The 20,163-nt window shown below is 44.8% G+C and overlaps 1 pseudogene; it reads left to right on the top strand.

Annotated features, from left to right (window-relative positions):
* Positions 1 to 311: 311 nt before the first annotated feature.
* LOC129702433 (U2 spliceosomal RNA) lies at positions 312 to 421 on the top strand (annotated as a pseudogene).
* Positions 422 to 20,163: the final 19,742 nt, after the last annotated feature.

Genomic DNA, 20,163 nt, shown 5'->3' with positions numbered 1-20,163 from the left:
AACCGTGGAGGAGCAGCAGCGGCAGCGGCAGCAGCAGTGGCAGCGGCAGCAGCAGTGGCAGCCGGCAGCTGCAGGAGCACAGACAGCAGCAGTGGCAGCTGGCACTTCGTGAGGAGCTGGCAACGGCAGGACCAGCATGGGCACATCGGTTCCCGGAGAGGGAAAAACACCTGTGCCCAACTTCGCTCCAGCATGGTGAGAAAGTTCATTTCTCGGCAGCAAAGGACTTTGCAGTTGACTGGCTGCAATCTACTACAAGGGACCAGTATGTGAGTACCAGGGTCGGTCCCAGCGGTGTTTTAGTTACAATAATCGCTTCTCGGTTTTTTTTGGCTAAGATCAAGTGTAGTATCTGTTCTTATCAGTTTAATATCTGATACACCCCTTATCTAGGGACTATATATATTATATAAAAACTATAGTAGCTGTTATCATCAGTTTTAATGTCTTGTATGTCCCTTATCTAAGGACCATATAAGTAGGAGTGCCCAGAATTGAGGGCATTAGAGTGGGGTTGACCGGCTGCAACGACCATAAGGGACCAGTACCGTCAGTACGGGGGTGGGTCCCAGGGGTCTTAGATAAAGGAGCAGCCAGGAGTGCTGAGAGCGTTGGTGCCGGGTTAAAGGAATAGATGGAAGCAGCTGTGCCAGTTATCCTCCACACCGGCCATATCCACTTCACGGAAGGAAGGACAAAACTGGAGAAGGAGGACCATGGAACAGCGGGCAGCCAGCAGCAGCCAGCGGCACTTGGATCAACCGTAGTGGGATCAGCTGTGCCCGATGTCGGCCCCGCACCGGCCAGATCCACAAATCAAACAAGGTAGTGGACTCAGAAGGGTCCGACTTTGCATAAAACCGCCGGCAACCAGCGCCCGAGAGGGCTGGAGCGGGAAGAAGCGGTGTATGGAGCCTTGCTCCAACGTGATAAACCCACAGCAGTACCTCTTTGAGGGCTGCACAATGCTTCTACCCCATCAGAGGGGAGCACTGTGGGTCAGTTCTGGGTTGACTTGCAAGAGGGGTCCGCAGAACAAAAGACAAGTGGGCAGCAGTTAAGCCCCACATGGGTACCCCGTGTGGGACCCTAGAGATCTCTAACTCTATAATAAAGAGTAGGCAGGACCCTGATGGGTCAGAGCCTGGTAATACAGCGTCCCATGATCCTAACACAGCAGGGACTCTGCTGGACATGGTGGCCGATTACTTTAGCCAAGTCAAACATGGGTAGACTTGGATCCAGGATGGCAATAGTATTACTATATGTCTGGCCACATACGCCAACAAGAAAAATTTACAAACACTGGCCAGACATCTGCCACCTGGCAACGGTGAGGCATTACAGGTGCCCAGTGTAATCCAATGCATTTGGCAGCATATGGACGAACATCAGGAACCAGGACCTCAAGATCCAGAGAACCTTCAAGGGATTGACGGAAGGCATCATAGCATACACCAGCACCCTGGACTAAACGTAGGTAACCAAAGACCATCAAGACGCACTAGAGCTGTTTAATAATATGCAATATGACCTGAACTACGCGTGGAAGGCGGCCATTCAGCCAGCACTAGGACCCCAAAAATGCTACCATTTGCAAATAAAGAACCGTGTGTGGACTAAGACACTGGGGCTCATCAAGGCCAGCGGAAGGGCCTATTTTGGAGCATGATACCAGCCACAGGCAAGGCCATAAAAAATGTGGCTCATACCAGTAGCAGTGTCAGAAATCAATATAACCTGCAGGATCCGTTTTAGGGTATGGCCAGGGCGGCCACCCTGGAAGATGCGGAAGCCTCAACCTCCCACACAACCCCGAACAAGAAATATTAAACCAGAACCTTATTTTCAAAAAACCAAGGAAATAACAAAACCACCGGTAACCATGGAGGTAGGTGGGTGGGGTTTCTTCTGTTAAATAGGGACCTACGAGGGTAGGGGAGGTTGCAACACTACAGTTATGTATGGTATATAATCACTACAGATTCATATAATCTCAGCAGTATTCAGGGTTATCTGATAGGGTTTTTTCTCATCCCATTAACCACAGTACATCATACACCAGAAGGGCATTTTGTCCTTACATAAACCAAACAATCTAAAACCCACATGGTGCTACAAGAATTGTACACAAAAGATGGGATTGAACATATTTATTAAAAATAAGATAGAGTAGGGTTGCAGGATTATCATTGATTTTAACCCTAAACACATTTGTTCTAGATATTCATTTTAGGATGGATGCTTTTATTATTCATAAAGACTTGGTGTCAGTTGCGGGTTTCTATATGGCAGGCATTGACTCAATAGAGGAACTTTGGCAATATAGAGCTTACAAAAGGGGCAATCATTAGCCCCAATATTATGTACTAAAATTCGTAAACCAGCTTGGCATTGTTATGTAAATAAGCCATAGGGTGAGGTTTTCCCCCGTTCGGACCCATCAATGGGGTACTAGGGAAAATTCAACCACACTCGGCATCTGGAATTTTCAGAGTACCCGACTGACCTTCTCAATCATGGTATTTCAGTCTTACAGGGGATGGTGTTAGAACCATGTTCCCTATGAACATTGCCAAAAAATTATTGATTTATCCAGTGACTGGAGGCAGTCATCCATGCCATAACACTTTGGATTTATTGATTTGTAGAGTCTAACAGACCCACTACACTGTCAGACAGGACGATGAATCTCATCTCATCTGCACTAAGACTGTCAACACGGAAGCAGTACCTTGGACACATCAAGAAATGGGGCATATACTGCTTGGACAACAATCTCGACCAAAAGGCCAAGAACATTCTGGCCGTATTGGAATTTTAACAAGCCTCCATTAGGATAATCGATGGAGCTACAGTGCCATCAATAGTGCCACAAGTGCACTCTCCAATTACTTATCACAAGGATCGGAACGGCACGCGGTGGGAACGCACCCCTGGTAAGCTAACCAGGTACTCCGAAATCTGAGTCATGGGTGTCGTTTTCTCAACATGCTGAGGAGCTTGTAGCTCATAACAGCGTTGTCACCTCAGTAACAGACCAGGAAGATGGTTATGCTCATGGTGTTATTTACCGCACAACAAGTCCAGCCATTAAGCAAACTGAGCCTGGACTCCCTGATCATCTCACCGAGAAACTGGTGTTGTCATACAGGATTCAATAAAAGAAAACAGATCGGGTTCCTCGGGTCTAGGGTTTGATTTTATGGTACACCCATATGGCAAACGACTGTGTATAACAAGACACATCTAACAATACATAGCATATACTCAGAACATTCGAGGTCAGAGTATGGAGTTGTTTATCTCTTACAAGAAACTGCATGATAGGGTCACGACTCAAACTATTTCAAGGTGGCTCAAATAGGTCCTAAAAATGGCAGGAATAGACACTGATGTTTCAACTCTCATTCCACCAGGACTGCAGCAACATCCGCAGCAATATTATACAGGTACCCACAGACCAAATCCTCAGAATGGCAGGAGGGTCATTTTAAAAAAAGGGTTTTTCCACAGGTTGTATAATAAACCAGTTAATTTGGAGCCATCATTGTATTAAGAAAACATTTTAGGTTCAACAAAATATTTTGGCCGATAGGTTACAGGGTTATGATTCTCAAATTTTAAAAAATGTTATATATTTTTTTTTCGTTATACCACACAACTCTTTGTATAATTGTGTTTTAAAACTACTAATGATGCTCTCTCCCAATACCCAAGGCAGTTGTGAAGCATGGACTCGTTCCACGGCATGAGGTCACAGAGCTTTGAAATCTTCACGAAGTCACTCACGTGACTCCGAAGTAAAATAGTAAGATTAAACGAGAACTTACCAGTTTGAAGTTTGATCTGTATTTTATGAGGAGTTACGATGAGGGATTTCGTGCCCTCCGCTCCCACCCTCTTATGATCATATCAAAAACTGGTATCTCTTTGATAATCTTACTATGTTAGATCATTATAGGTTTCTGTGACCTCACACCGCTGCTTTGAAGAATGACACGCATGCGTGGAAGCGGGGTTCTTCACGAAATCCCTCATCGTAACTCCTCATAAAATACAGATCAAACTTCAAACTGGTAAGTTCTCGTTTAATCTTACTATTATGGTGCACAATTTTGGTCGCCTAATTATAGGAAGGATGTCAACAAAATAGAGAGAGTACAGAGGAGATTTACTAGAATGTTGCCTAGGTTTCAGCAACTAAGTTACAGAGAAAGGTTGAACAAGTTAGGGCTTTATTCTTTGGAGAGCAGGAGGTTAAAGGGGGACTTGATAGAGGTCTTTAAAATGATGAGAGGGATAGACAGAGTTGACGTGGATAAGCTATTCCCACTGAGAGTAGGGAAGATTCAAACAAGGGGACATGACTTGAATATTAAGGGACAGAAGTTTAGGGGTAACATGAGGGGGAACTTCTTTACTCAGAGAGTGGTGGTTGTGTGGAATGAGCTTCCAGTGAAGGTGGTGGAGGCAGGTTCGTTTTTATCATTTAAAAATAAATTGGATAGTTATATGGACGAGAAAGGAATGGAGGGTTATGGTCTGAACGCAGGTGTATGGGACTAGGGGAGAATACATGTTCGGCACGGACTAGAAGGGTCGAGATGGCCTGTTTCCATGCTGTAAATTGTTATATGTTATATGGTTATTAAATATGAGACATATGAGACAAGACTTTGCCTTCCATCACAGTGAGGAGGAGATTCACGGTGATGGATGTTTGTGTATGTCTGTGTAGATTGTGTTGGTGTGTGTCTTGGATCTTTTCTTGTTGTATGACTGCAGAAACCAAATTTCGTTTGAACTTCATTTGAGGTTGAAATGACAATAAATGGTATTGTATTGTAGATTGTAGATTGTAGATTGTATTGTAGAATAGTCTAGCATCAGAACAGACCCTCTGTTCTTTACAACTTTACAATTTATAGGTATGTTGCAAAACTTACCTCCGGCGGCACGCAGTTCCGCCGCTACCCGTGTGCACGACTTTAGCGCCTCTGAGAGGGGGGCGAGTTTAAAACGCGATTTTCTCTAGGCTGTTGAAATCGATGTTGTTCAGCCTACTTAGTTGCTGACGGAAAATCGCTGCGAAATTCGTTCGCTGCAGCTATTTTTAAACTAAATTGGATTATTTAATCGTTATAGTAGATTAAAAATCATCCTCTAAAGCCACGAACCCCGACAACGGGACGGATCTCATGTAGGGGACAAGGCAAGGTAGGTTGTATATTTTTACATTAAAAATGGCTTCTTAAGATCCCTTTATACAAAATTTTATGTTGCGAGTAGCTGACTTGGGGGCCCATTCAATCCCGCAGTATCTTTCATGCCGACATGGGGTACACATTCACCACAATGGCAGCGTTCTAAACCAGCGTGTTCCACAGAATCCCACTGGCAAGCTGATTTAAATGGCCATTAAATTACTGCAATTGAACACTAAATCCCTTCCATTTGGCCTATAAATTAATGTCAATGAGATTTTTAAAATCATGTTTTATTGTGAATTCTTGTGTGAATGTTCTTTGGACACTTAGGCTATTTAAAAATGTTAATCTTTCCTTAAGAAATGGATAGATGTTTAGATCTAGTAATTGAATTTTGGAATTGGCCACAATTGGGTAACTAACTAATTATATGCTTTAATTTCAGGTCATCCAAGTAAGATTGTTTCATATTTATTTCAGAATGCTTCAATCTATAATAACTGAAATTTATTTCAGTTCTCTTAATTTTTAATAAAGTTATAGGCTTTAGACTGTCCTCGATCACAGCTTTTGTGTTAAGTCAATGGAAAATCAATAGGGAACAAGATGCTAATTTCCGAGTATGGAAATGGCCATAACTTTTTTAATACTGAAGATATGAAAGTGAATTAGGTGTCAAATTAAACTTCTTTTTATGCTTTATCTGATGGGATAAATTACAGACTTGATTTTTTAAATCTCAAAATTTTGTAACATTGCTACAATTTAGAATAAAACTCTCAGTTGCATTAAACTCCTTTACATTTCCTTCACACTGTCTCTATCAATATTTACTAAATAAATCAACAAAAATAGGGTAAATAATTTTATAGCAGGTCCTTTTGTTTGAAAAGTCTCCTGCTGGTAAGACTCTGCTTAAAGTCTGAAGAAGGGTCTCAACCTGAAACGTCACCTATACATTTTTCCCCAGAGTTGCTGCCTGACCCGCTGAGTTACTCCAGCATTTTGTGCCTATCTCTGCTTAAAGTCAATATTGCTGTCAGGATTACCAGTAATTTTCTTGGATTCATGAATCCCAATGCAACATGATTTGTTAAAAGGTGAAGAGCATAAATTTAGTGTGGTCGCAATAAATTAATTTGTATCTAAACTGAAACATAAATATGTTACTAATATTAAATCTAGGTATGAGCTCATTGGTGGAAAGATTAATTACTGAATGATTTGTTTTAAAGTGGAAAAAAATTAATAATTGCTGCATCAAATATTTATTTAATGATTTAGGATTTAAAAGCATCCATTTATCTGATCATCCTGGGCTTTCCATTAAGCAAGTACTACTGTATCAGTACCAGCAAGGACGAATGGCAGCAGACAATAAAGCATTTTATCAGAATGCACCACAACTTGGTTTGGGAACAGCTCCAACCAAGACCGCAAGAAATTGCAGAGAATTGTGGACGATCACACAACCCAACCTCCCTTCCATTGACTCCATTTATACCTCATGCTGCCTTGGCAAGGCCAGCGGCATAATCAAGGATGAGTCGCGTCCTGGTCACTCCTTCTTCTCCCCTCTCTCATCGGACAAAATGTATAGAAGTTTGAAAACGTACACCTCCAGATTCAGGGACAGTTTCATCCCAGCTGTTATCAGACAACTGAACCATCCTACCTAAAATTAGAGAACAGTCCTGATTGGAGACCCTCGGACTATCTTTGATCAGACTTTATTGGCTTTACCCTGCACTAAATGGTATTCATCTTATTCCCTTTATATTATATCTCTACACAGTGAATGTGTATAGTCTTTCCACTAAATGGTTAGCACACAACAAGAGCTTTTCACTGTACCTCTGTACAAATCACAATAAATAAACAAAACTACTTAATTGAAAATTGGGACCATACTCTTGATGCTCCCACACTCAATTAACTTTGGATTATACAACACAATACGGTTTATTTGTCACATTGCACATAAAGTGCAAGTGAAATGAATATGTCAGCAGCGGTCCAATGATAAAGAGCACACACAAAAACACAATAAAAATTTAACATAAACATCCACCACAGCATTCATCACTATGGTGGAAGCCACACAATTTGGCCAGTCCTCCACCATTTTCCCCCGTGGTCGGGACCTCAACCCTCCGCAGCCATTGCTGCGGGCGTCCAGATGGTAAAAGGACAAGGTACAAGTCCAGGTAAGTCCAGCGTCGGCTCTTCACCACCGGAGACCGCGGCTTTAAGTTGGTGTAGGCCGCAGGCTGGCGGCCGAAGATTTAAAGTTCCCTCCACGCAGCAGACAGAAGCACTGCAGACCGCAGGGCCGGTGGTCGAAGCTCCCCTCCAGGGGTGATGTTAAGTCCATACCGCGCCCGCGGTAGAAGACGGCTACGGGCCGGCGGTGGAAGCTTCTTCTTACCCCGGGTCCCCCACGAGGGATCCCGGGCTGTAGATGCCGCGCCAGCTGGAGTTGTACAGACCGCGGCTTCAGGCTGCCGGCTGCTGCGGGCCAGCGAAACGGAGCGCTCCCCTCCAGCGAGCCCCAGCGAGGGCTCACCCGCTCCACGCCGAGAGTCCACGCTGCACCCGGAGCCCCGAGCCCCGGGCGCGTCTCAGGGAAAGGCCACGCTGATCCTCGCTGTTAGGCCACGGGGGAGGTGACCTGGAAAAAGTTGCCTCTCCTTGGAGGAGACAACCAAAACGGTTTCCCCCTTACCCCCCACACCACCCCCAACACAAAACACACAAAGAAACATTAAAAACATACTTTAAAACATACTTAAAAAAAAAAAAATTTGAAAATAACTAACGCGCTGCTGACAGGGCTGCCACCATTGCAGCGCCCCCACCGAACTATTCTAAAGCACTGCTGCTTTTGTGAAGTGAGGTGGATGAAATAAGTGCAAGGAGAATAACATCTATAATATAACATAAATGTGGATCATAATTCCACATGGGAGCATTTAGCAAGTGCTCCAGTGCAGAGTATATATATACACACACACGGACACATACGTACACACAAAACCACCCCGACAAACAATAATAGTAATCTCTCAATGCACTTAATCACCATGGACATTGGTGCCATTTATTCAAAGTCATCGAGGGCATGTCACATCAAGTTTCTTGGGCACCAGTATTATTGATATTCTTTTAAAGCAGGTGGGAACCCCAGACCTTAGTAACGAGAGGTTGAAGATGTCAGAAAAACTCAGCCAGTTGGTCTGTATCGGTTTTAAGAATGTAGCCAGGTACATAACCGTATACTTTCAGAGAGTTCACCCTTAAGTAGGGTCTTCTGATGTTGACTTTGGTGACTGAGGCTGCAGTGCGATTGAGTGTTTCGGGCAGCCAAAAGTCACATTTCAAAGCAAGTACAGAACAAATTGAGCTCGTTCAGGAGTGATGCTTCACAGTTGCTTGATCTGACATTCCTCGACACATTGGTTCAGTTGATCTAGATCCTGTTGTACTCTTAGATAACTTTCTTCAGTGTCCATTATATAACAATATTAGTATCTTCCACTAACCATCATCTATTATATATTAAAACTGTGTGGCTGCCGCCTGCCGCCTGGCGTCCGGCTGCCTTTCTGCCTTTTGATTCGCTGCTCCTTCCAATCAGCTTCCAACACACTTCAAAACAAAGTTGCAAGACAGGAACACTCTGAACTTTTCACCTCAATGGGATATCACAGCAAGTGCTTCAACAGGAGGGGGAGGGACTATAAATGGTCGAGGGAAGTGCCTTGAGAGAAAAGTACGAGTCTTTGGCTCAAGAGTCGTTGGCGAGGAGGCGGAGGCGAGGAGGCGACATGTTTGAAATTTGTGGATTTTTTTGTCTACTGAAGAAATGGCAGGCATGTTGGTGTAATGTGTTTCCTGCAGGATGTGGGAAGTCAGGGACACGGCTGGAGTTTCTGGAGACTACACCTGCAGGAATTGTGTCCAGGTGCAGCTCCTGAATGAAAGTGTTGGGGAACTGGAGAAGCAGTTGGATGACCACTGGACCATCCGGGAAAACGTGAGTTTCCTGTGTAAGACCTACTGTGAGGATTTCACGCCAAGGATGCAGGAAGAGCAAAGGTGGGTGACTGGGAGAAAGGGGAGTAACCGCGGCGTGCAGGAGACCACAGTGCACCCTTTTGGGAGCAGTCGGAGCAGACGACACTTCCAGTCCAAGCAGCAGACAGGTTGGTGGCTGCTATCCTAGCGATGTGACTCAACTGGCTAGACCGACATTGAGCAGAGCTATAATGGTGAATGACTCCATTGTCTGAGGTGCAGGCAGGATCTTCTGTGGCGGCAGGCGGGACTTGAGGGTGGACTATTGCCTCCCTGGTGCCAGGGTTCAAGATAACACAAACATGCTCGAGAGGGGCGGTGAAGAGCCGGATGTAGTTGTGCACGTGGGCACAAACGATATAGGAAAGAAGAAGAAGGAGGTTCTGCAACGTGGGTTTAGAGAGTTGGGAAGAAGACTGAAAAGCAGGACTTCTATGGTGGTTATCTCTGGATTGCTTCCAGTACTTCGTGCTAGTGTGGACAGTAACAGGGAGATAGGGGATCCGAATGTGTGGCTGAGGGGCTGGTGCAGGGAGCAAGGATTTAGATTTATAGACCACTGGGATCTCTTCGGGGGACCTGTACAAAAGGGACGGGTTACACCTTAACTGGAGGGGGGCTGACATTCTGGCAGGCGGGTTTGCTAGTGCTACACGTGTGGTTTAAACTAAATAGTGGGGGGGAGGGATTGACAAATTGGGAGTATAAAGATGGTGTTAATGGGGAAGTGACTACATTGAAAAATTACAAAAGATTCTCGAATTAATGGTAAGGAAAGTTCGAGAAGGGATAAGAGAGTAAGGTCAGGGCCAATGGTGTGAGAGGGGAGGTGAATACCAATGTAAAAGTGTTGTATATGAATGCACAAAGTATAAGAAATAAAGTGAAGAGCTTGAGGCTCAGTTAGAAACTGGCAACTATGATGTTGTGGGAATTACAGAGACATGGCTGCAAGAGGGCCAGGGCTGGGAACTGAATATTCAAGGGTATACCACCTATCGAAAAGACAGACAGGTGGGCAGAAGGAGTGGGGTAGCTCTGTTGGTGAGGAATGAAATTCAGTCCCTTGCAAGGGGTGACATAGAAACAGGAGATGTAGTCAGTGTGGATAGAATTAAGGAATTGTAAGGGTAAAAATACCTTAATGGGCTAATCCTGCACCAATCGTCTATTGTCCATTGTCTATTGTTTATAATAAATAGATGTGTCAATGTATTTAGCTTTCACAGCACAGCTTAATTAAAATAGCTAAAACTAATGCTGAAAAGTAGCTAAAAAGCAGGTTCCCTTATCTCTTGAGAGGGGATAGTTGTTCACTGTTGCGTTTAGTTCTTATCTGTTGCACCCTTGAGATTACAGCTGCTCTTTGTCACTGTACCTAGCAATTAGCTGCCTTTTTGTAAAATAAGCTGACCCTATCAATTGTCCATACAAGTGGACTGACATTTTTGGTAGAATTGGGGAGCGTGATATACTAAATAACAGGAAACATAAGGTTAGAGATAACTATGGGCAAAGACAAAGATAAGAAGTTACAGAGTCATTGATCAATGATGACTTATTTCACGTCTGCATGTAACCATTGTGTCAAAAGAATATAAAGATACTGCAGGTACTGTAAATCTTCGAAACACTTTGGGTTCCATTGGGGGCACACTGTTAAGGCCTTCAATAAGCCGACTTGTTTGATAGACTCACCACTGATCTACAATTATTTATGTTTATTTTGTGGCTTTCTGCGTAAAGCCAGATACAGGGTACAGGCAAAGTACAAAATAGCACAACATTCCCTCCAATAGTTATCATTAAGCTGGAAGGAGTGCGGAGAAGATTTACAAGGTTGTTGCCACGATTTGAGGGCCTTAGCTGTAGTTAGAGGTTGAGCAGGCTCGGATGGTCTCATAGAATTGAAAGGGTGAATGCGCAAAGTCTTTCACCCAGAGTAGGGGAATCAAGAACCAGAGGACATACTGTATGTTTGAGGTAAAAGGGGAAAACATTTATAGGAACCTGAGGGGCAGCTTTTTCACACTGAGGATGGTGGGTAAATGGAATGACCTGTGGAGGAGGCAGGTATTATAACCATATAACCATATAACAATTACAGCACGATGTAACAGAGAATGTGAGGGTACCGGGGTGGGCAGGGGTCGAGAGGGAGGGCACGGGGGGGAGAGGGGTGTGGAGGGGAGGGGCTGGTTTTGTGAGATGCATTGGGCTGCATTCACAATTCTCTGTTGTTTCTCATGGTCTTGGGCAGAGCAGTTACCACATCAAGCTGTAATGTACCGGATAAGATGCTCTCTCTGGTACATTACAGAGAGATCTACAGAGAGTGGTTTCCTGCCCAATATAACTGACAGTGCCTGTTCCATTTCCTGCAGATGTTCTCGCACCTCCTCTCCTTCATCTAGTGCAAGGAGAAGAATATTCTTTATTTCACCTTCCCCACGTACAACAAATAATCTCCAACTTTATGGTGATTATATTTAGAGGGGGATATTATTTGAAATTAGATTGCAAGCTGCTCTGTGGAATATGACGTGCTGTTCTTCCACTTTGCATGCGGCAATGAAGGAGCTCAAAACACATGTCAATGTGGGAATGTGAAGGGAGATAAAATGGTTTGCAACAGGAAATGTCATATGTGAGAATATTGAACATAGACTGTACAGCACAGGAACAGGCCCTTCAGCTCAGAATGTCTATGATGAACATACTAAACTAATCTCCACCCCCTGCACCTGATCCACATTATTTCATTATCTGAACATCCATATGCCTATTTAAAAGTTTAAATATTTGCGAGGCAAAGTGTTTTTTACACAATAATTTCCAGGTGCCAGACCATGCTGTCATAGAGTGGTAGAAACAAGACACATAGAAAATGGGTGCAGGAGTAGGCCATTCGGCCCTTCGAGCCTGCACCGCCATTCAATATGACCATGGCTGATCATCCAACTCGGTATCCTGTACCTGCCTTCTCTCCATACCCCTTGATCCCTTTAGCCACAAGGGCCACATCTAACTCCTTCTTAAATATAGCCAATGATCTGGCCTCAACTACCTTCTGTGGCAGAGAATTCCACAGATTCACCACTCTCTGTGTGAAAAATGGTTTTCTCATCTCGGTCCTAAAAGACTTCCCCCTTATACTTAAACTGTGACCCCTTGTTCTGGACTTCCCCAACATTGGGAACAATCTTCCTGCATCTAGCCTGTCCAACCGCTTAAGAATTTTGTAAGTTTCTATAAGATCCCCCCTCAATCTTCTAAATTCTAGCGAGTACAAGTCCGAGTCTATCCAGTCTTTCTTCATATGAAAGTCCTGCCATCCCAGGAATCAGTCTGGTGAACCTTCTCTGTACCGCCATTCAATATGGCAAGAATGTCTTTCCTCACATTAGGAGGTCAAAACTGTACACGATACTCCAGGTGTGCTCTCACCAAGGCCCTGTACAATTGCAATAGAACCTCCCTGCTCCTATACTCAAATCCTTTTGCTATGAATGCTAACATACCATTCGCTTTCTTCACTGCCTGCTGCACCTGCATGCCTACTTTCAATGACTGGTGCACCATGACACCCAGGTCTCGTTGCATCTCCCCTTTTGCTAATCGGCCACCATTCAGATAATAGTCTACTTTCCTGTTTTTGCCACCAAAATGGATAACTGCACATTTATCCACATTTTACTGCATCTGCCATGCATTTGCCCACTCACCCAGCCTATCCAAGTCACCTTGCAGCCTTCTAGCATCCTCCACACAGCTAACACTGTCCCCCAGCTCGTGTCATCCGCAAACTTGGAGATGTTGCATTCAATTCCCTCGTCCAAATCATTAATATATATTGTAAATAGCTGGGGTCCCAGCACTGAGCCTTGCGGTACCCCACTAGTCACTGCCTGCCATTCTGAAAAGGACCCGTTTACTCCTACTCTTTGCAGATACTTGGAAGCAGATGCAATAGCAATGATTCAGATAAGAATAGATGTAAATGGATGGAATATCAATCATGTGCAGACAGATGGGATGAGTTTAATTTGGAGTCATGATCAACACAGACATTATGGGCCCTCATGTGTTGTATCAAGCTACGTAATGTGCAGAACACGATGCTGACCCCACCTCATTGCAACCTGCTTCAAAGCACATAGAATAGTTCAGCACAGGAACAGGGCTCTCAGCCCACATCTGTGCCGAACATGAAGCCAAGACCAACTCTTATCTGCGTACACATATCTGCGTACACATATCTCTCCATGCCCTGCATGTCCATGTGCCTATGCAAAAGTCTCATAAATGCCACTATCATATCTGCCTTCTCTACCACCCCTGGCAGCATGCTCCAGGCACTCACTGCCCTCTGTGTAAAGAAACTTGCTTCACGTCTCCTTAAAACTTTAAGTCTTCAGTCTGAAGAAGGGTCTCAACCCGAAACGTCACCCAGGGATGGAGAGAGAGGGGATACAAGGGTTACTCAAAGTTAGAGAAATCAATAGCGCTGGTATGGATGTAAGCTGCCCGTGAAATATGAGGTGCTGTTCCTCCTATTTGTGTTTGGCCTCACTCTGACCATGGAGGATGTCCAGGACAGAAAGATCAGTGTGGGAATGGGAATTAAAGTGTTTGCAACCGGGATATCAGGTAGGCCCAGGCGGATGTTTTACTGTCTTTAGCAGCTAAAGGACACTTAAAGTTTTCAAATGACAAACCGCAGTTTTTTCAAGTGTCAATCTATGCAACACTCGGTTCCCCCACTTCTTACCAGAGAACCATGACACGTAGGCAAAAATAAAAGGGGAAGTGGAGCCTCAGCCCAACCTTCTATACAAGCAGCAATGCAAAGCCTTTCAATGTCCTGATGGAGATACCATTACAGTTTACGGACCCTGGACACCCTCTGAGTTGAACTCTATAGTTGAAGGTGTGCCTAACCCTAAAGATGATGTTGAAAAATTCATTCATAAATTAGACATACTTTGTAAATGACAGAATGAAAATAAAAATGATATTCATGTGGGTCGCGATGTGATCTGTGGTTCATCTAAATGACAATCTATTTAAACAAAATTTGATTGGGACGGTTTTACAGAAATTAATGCAGCACTGTGGACTCCTTTGACAATTATGTTAAATGAATATTATCTAGTTGCAGTAGATTGTGGAGAGATTTATTCTATCGTTCAAAAGCAAAATGAGAATTTGGGGTTCATGTTGATCATCTAAAACCTTTATAAAATATTTGGGATTAGGACAGGGAATGGGTAAATCTGCTTTAACAAGTGCTATTGTACTCGGGTTGCAAACTCGTATAAAACAAGTGTCATGTGTAACTTGTCTAGGGTGGGAAATTAAAGATGTGGATTATGTTGTGTCTATTTTACAACATTGTCAGTGCCAGACTGAACAAAGGCAGTTGTGAGTGGATAGGGGCAGCATAGTGGTGTAGCGGTAGAGTTAATGCGTTACCGCATCACAGACCCGGTTTCCATCCTGACTACGGGTGCATGTCTGTATGGAGTTTGTACGCTCTCCCCGTAAACCTGTATCGATTTTGTCCGGGTGCTCTGGTTTCCTCCCACATTCCAAAGACGTACAGGTTTGTAAGTTAATTGACTTGGTATAATTGTAAATTATCGCTAGTGTACGTAGGATAGTGTATGTGTGCGGGGATCACTGGTCAGTGTGGACTTGGTGGGCCGAAGGGCCTGGTTCCACGCTGTAAACTAACATCAGTGAGAAACCAGGAAGTATCCTGGTAGATACATCTTACTCTGAGGCCTAGTGCCCCGGGGGGAAGAGCAAGGTCACTGAACAAGGGGCAAGCAAGAAATGTGTGTGTTAATTGTGGACAATGGGTAAAAGGCCGCCTGCAATAATATATTCCACACGCTGACCAGAGACACTATATGGATGTATACACTAATTAGAGCACTCCCATCATTGTGAATAACCCTCTCAGACCCAGTCAGCACCAATGTTGGGTTTCCAAATAACTATGCCACCCAGAGACATCATCCCAGCTGCTATCCAGGTTCCCAGCGACCCACTAAACACTCTCACAATTAGTGGCCTCAATCAAGAATTCCAGATTGACACTGGAGTGACACACTTCACTGTATGACTACCCAAACTCTAACTCGATGTTAAATGCAGTCGGCTTCACCAGACAGCCACTCAAACTTAAGGGACAGTCCTCCCCCGTGTGTGCAGAATTCTAACGCACCAGGTTCCTCTATTGATGAAATAAAAACGATACAGGCTGCTGCCAGTGTTCCTGAGCACCAATGGTGGATGGATGCCAAACGTTTCCAATTGCCTGATGGTCTTTGGGTCTCCTGTGACAGCCGATCCGTTGCCGCAAAGCAACTACTACCCTGGTCGGCTAATGTGTGTCATCACGTCACAATTGCTGCCAAATGATATTATTGAGTGGTATTATTCAAGCAGCCTGGTATGCACTGAGTTTTGCTGCATTTTGCTGATACAGTTACTGCTAAATGTATGGCATGTCAGTAATATAACACGGGAAAAACTCAGCGTGCAGCCTGCTTCACAACACCAACCGCGAGGGTCCTTTGTTCATCTGCAAATACATGTGATACAAATGCCTGAAGGTATGGGTTATAAATATGTAGACTTGTTTTCCAGATGGGCAGAAGCCTTTCCTACAGTGATGCCACAACAGTAGCCAAGGAGTTACTGAAGGAAGCAGCACCAACATTTGGTCTTCCTCTAGTTATCTCGTGATTTTACTGGTTTAGTTAGAAAGGAACAAATGAAGGGACATGTGCAAAAGGCATTTATCCTGCCCATATCACTCACAGTCATCAGGGGTATTTAGAAACATAGAAACAGGTGCAGGAGGAGGCATTTGGCCCTTCAAGCCAGCACCACCATTCATTGTGATCATGGCTGATCATCCCCTATTAATAAACCGTGCCTGCCTTCTCCCTATATCCCTTGACTCCACTAGCCCCTAGAGCTCTGAAAGACAAAATGCGATACTCAAGCCTAAATTGGCAATGTTATGGAGTGAGGTGGGTTTAAAGTGGCTTGAAGCCTTAACGATAATTAGAACTACATCTAATTGGCATACAGGGTTAACTCCATATGAGATAGTAATGGGGAGGTCATTGAAATTGCCAATTAGTGCTCTGTTGTCAACAAATGCTCTCGACGGATGAGAACATGTTGTATTGTTGCATTGCCTAACTAATTCTCTCTCCATTTTCCATTCACCGGTGACCGAGGCACAGAAGGAGCCATCCAGTGACAACTGCCACATTGGCTTGTAAAGACTTTCAAGTGAAAGAACTGCCTCTATGCACGTTGGGAATCATTTCAAGTGCTGTTGACGACCCACATTGCAGTAAAGTGATGAGAAAAGATGACACACCTCACAATTAAAGCGGACACCACAGACCAGCGATTGGACGCTATTTAATGTTGGTAATTATTGAGATCAAAACCACAACAGCTTGGTGCAATAACACAGCTATTCAGAGAATATAGGCAATAGCAACACTAGCAACCAACACTAGCTGTTGGATCTGTACCCATCTTTGCATATTTCCATTGCAGCATATAAAAAACGAAAACAATATAGCAATAATAAAGAAATTTAACATAAAAACATCCCCCCACAATGGTTCCCATTATGAGGGAAGGCACAAAGTCCAGTCCCCATCCCCATGTCCACCTATAGTCGGGCCTATTGAGGCTTCCACAGTCTCCTTTATGGAGGCCCGATGTTCCAGGCCGTTGATGGTGCTCCACCGTTGGGAGAATCCTCTCAGCGGCGTTGGAAACCTGGAACGGCCGCTTCCTATACGGAGACCGCGGCTTCCGAAGCCGACAGGCCGCGCTGGATGGAGCTCCACCACTGGCGATCTTGGCAAGTGATCCCAGGCTCCCGATGTAAAGTTCAGCACCGCCACCCGCGGCTGACCACTCCACAAACCCGCAGCAGGCCGCTCCACAGAACCACAATGTTTCATCCACGGTCTTCAGCTCACTGGAGCTCCAGCGCGGCGACCCAGGCAAGGCATCGCCCGCTCTGCGACAGCGCTCCAGCACTGTGCCGCCGCCAAAGTCAAGGTTCTGGCTGGTCCCCTCAGGAAACGCTGCTCCAGGCCCAATGGTAGGCCGCGAGGACGGGTCGAAGGTGCAGCCCGGAGAAAAGCCACCTCTCCGACCAGGTAGGGACCCTGAAAAGTCGTTTCCCCCTTTCCCCCCACTAAAATTGGGGAGTATAGCATTAGGGAGGTCATGTTGCAGTTGTATAGGACATTGGTGAGACCTCATTTAGAGTATTGTGTTCAATTCTGGGCACCATGTTATAGGAGAGATTTTGTCAAGCTTGAAATGGCTCGGAGAAGATCTGCAAGGATGTTGCCAGGACTGGAGGGTCTGAGCTATAGGGAGAGGTTGAGAATGAGGTGTGATCTTATAGAGGTGTCTAAAATCATGTGAGGAATAGATCGGGTAGATGCACTGTCTCTTGCCCAGAGTAGGGGAACCGAGGACCAGATGGTGAAGGGGAAAAGATTTAATAGGAATCTGAGGGGTAACCTTTTCACACAAAGGGTGGTGGGTGTATGGAACAAGCTGCCAGATGAGGTAGTTGAGGCTGGGACTATCCCAACATTTAAGAAACAGTTAAGCAGGTACATGGATAGGACAAGTTTGGAGGGATGTGGACTAAACACAGGCAGGTGGGACTAGTGTAGTTGGGACATGTTGGCCAGTGTGGGCAAGTTGGGCCGATGGGCCTGTTACAATGCTGTGTCACCCTATGACTCTATGACAGGCGGTTTGACATGGTACGCATACATACATACTTGCTCACATGCAAGGCACTGGGAATCAATGCACCGGAACCGAACTAAATTATACCTTGCAATTATTTAGCAGAGGATATAAAGACACCCGGGGCACCAGGGAGATGGCAGCCCTGCCGGCAGTCTGTTAGTTTTTTCTTTCTTTTTTTAATTTTTAGTTTGTTAAAAGTTTTGTTTGAACGTTCTTGGGTATGTTTTATGTGGTGGGAGGGGGAAGGGACCGGAGGAAACTTTTTTTTCTAGTTTCTTACCTTCCCGGAGATGTGATCAATATTCGGATCACATTCTCCGGGCTCTGCGGCCTAATATCGCTGAAGCTGGAAGCCTCCTCGGACTGTCGTGAGCCCCTCCACAGGGCGTGGACTTTAACATTGGAGTGGATCCCTTGCCTGGAATAGCTCCCACCGCGCCCACCGTGGACTTACCAACAAGGGCTCGTAGTCTCGGGTGAGGCTAGTCGGGAGCTCCAACGTCACGGAAGGTTCAACCAGCCCCAATGCGAGTTTTGATCGCCCGGCACGGGGAAGCTGACACCCCCCCGATGCGGGAGCTGATCGCCTCGATGCGGAGGGCCCGTATGCCATGGCTACAGTGGTCAAGATCATCCCGTCAACGGAGGCTCGAGGCCCACGACTGAGGAAGAACAAAAGGAAGAGACTTGAACTTTATTTCACCTTCCATCACAGTGAAGAATGTGTAGGAGTCACTGTGGTGGATGTTCATGTTAAATGTGTTTTTGAGTGATCTGTTATTTTTAATTGTATGAGTGACCTGGCAATGAAATTCCTCGTATGTTGCAAAACGTACTTGACGAATAAAGTGTGATTCTGATGCTGATTCTGATATTGTGGATAAGTGGTGACAATGCGTAAACATCTTTACCTACGCATTCATTGGATTGGGACCTGTACCCTGGTTTACATAGCTCCTGATGCTTGGAGTTAAAACCTTCAGGTTCACTTGGTCAATGTGTGTTATGATTGTGTTTATCATTTGTTTGGTTGTTTTGTTGTTTGTCTTTTGCACAAAAGTCCGCGAGCATTGCCACTTTCATTTCACTGCACATCTCGTATGTGTATGTGACAAATAAACTTGACTTGACTTGACTTGAATCCTGTGCAGCCATCCACAGGGAAGGTTAGTTAGCCACCGGAGACATGTCTTATATGTACCTTGGAAAACCAGCTGTCCGTAGTGCAGGGGTCCACATATTTTTCCGCACTCTGATACCTGGCCTGGGACTAAATGAGCTAGAGGAAGTGATCATCAACAATTGGAGTAAATATAGAACAGGATGGTAGATATGATTTTGGTCCTTCAATCCAAAGTCCAATCTCTGTCCTAAATGAGTGTTCAGAATCAAATGGCTCTGGACTTTCACCCACTGGCCCAGGGGGGTGTTTGTACGACCCTCGACTAATCCTGCTGCTTTTTCTCTAACCAAGATAGAAAACTTGAAACTGATGTGAGAATTATTCAAGAACATATCCACACCAAGCATAAGATCTCAGAGTTAAAGCCCTTAGACCTGTGGGGGTGGCTCCCTGTCATACGGACTGGGAGAGAGGACTCTTTAAATATGCTGGTATTACTTTGGCCACTGTTGTCACCACATATGCACTGTTCCAGTTATTCCTCTGCCTCATGCAAACTCTCTGCTTATCAAAAAAAGTCTCACTGCCACACCACAGCACATCATGCTTCAATATGATGCTGATCAGGCCTTTATGTAACTCACAAACTGCTTCCTTTTGAATAAAACTTTTATATTGGCCTGTTAGGTCAAGAGAGGGGGGGGAGGGGGGGGGGGGGGGAGGGGGGGCTGTGGGAATTGTGAAAAAAAACTGAGCTGTTTAGTTTAGAGATACTGCACTGAAACAAGCCCTTCGGCCCACTAACTCCGCACCAACCAGCGATCCCCGCACATTAACAGTATCCCACACATGCTAGGGACAATCTTACATTATACCTAGCCAATTAACCTACAAACTTGTACGTCTTTGGAGTGTGGGAGGAAACCGATGATC

Source organism: Leucoraja erinacea, chromosome 12 (genome assembly GCF_028641065.1).
Source record: "Leucoraja erinacea ecotype New England chromosome 12, Leri_hhj_1, whole genome shotgun sequence".
NCBI classification, from domain to species: Eukaryota; Metazoa; Chordata; class Chondrichthyes; order Rajiformes; family Rajidae; genus Leucoraja; species Leucoraja erinaceus.
Note: the sequence above shows the minus strand (reverse complement) of the source record. Positions and strands in the feature narration are given on the sequence as shown.